Below are 673 nucleotides of genomic sequence, written 5' to 3' on the forward strand. Positions count from 1 at the left end.
ATGCTTTACCTGGCCATATTTCTGTCTATTGATCCCGGCACTGGAGGCAACTTACCAGCAACAGGATCGCTATAGGGAGCCCTCAAATGCTTCTGCTGTATTTTTTGGTTGCCAGCTATGGGATCGCTAGTTTGACATGGGCCTAATTCTGTTACCAATAATGGCGATCCAAACAGCCAGGACCTGGACCTTCCTGAAGGCAAAACTGCCGGTAAGCAACGCAGCCCAATCCAGCCACCATGCACATGCAAGTTATTTACCTATATAAATATGATGCAAGCAAACATACCAAAATAAAAGCTGCATCAGTTTATTTAATGAAAATATTATAATATGAACTAAAACTTTGCACTCATTGGAAAGACCACAATTTTTCAAAAATATTGAAAAGGAACCAGTCCATTAAGTGCTAAACAGTTTATTGCACCTTTCCCAGCCCTTTTTACCCCTGAAGAACCCTTAAAATAATGTTAGGTCTCAGGAAACCTTGCTGAAAAAAAATTGATCAGGGGGTCAGTAGGAAAAAAACCCTTTAATATTGGTGGCTCATAACATCAAGTCACATATAGTCACATAACAACAAGTCAAAATTTTTGCAACACACAGCTCACAACCCGGGGTCCATGTAACCGGTAAAATCTGCACCCCAATACACACAGCTTACACCCCAGGG

This window comes from Pyxicephalus adspersus, chromosome 4 (genome assembly GCF_032062135.1).
Source record: "Pyxicephalus adspersus chromosome 4, UCB_Pads_2.0, whole genome shotgun sequence".
NCBI lineage: Eukaryota > Metazoa > Chordata > Amphibia > Anura > Pyxicephalidae > Pyxicephalus > Pyxicephalus adspersus.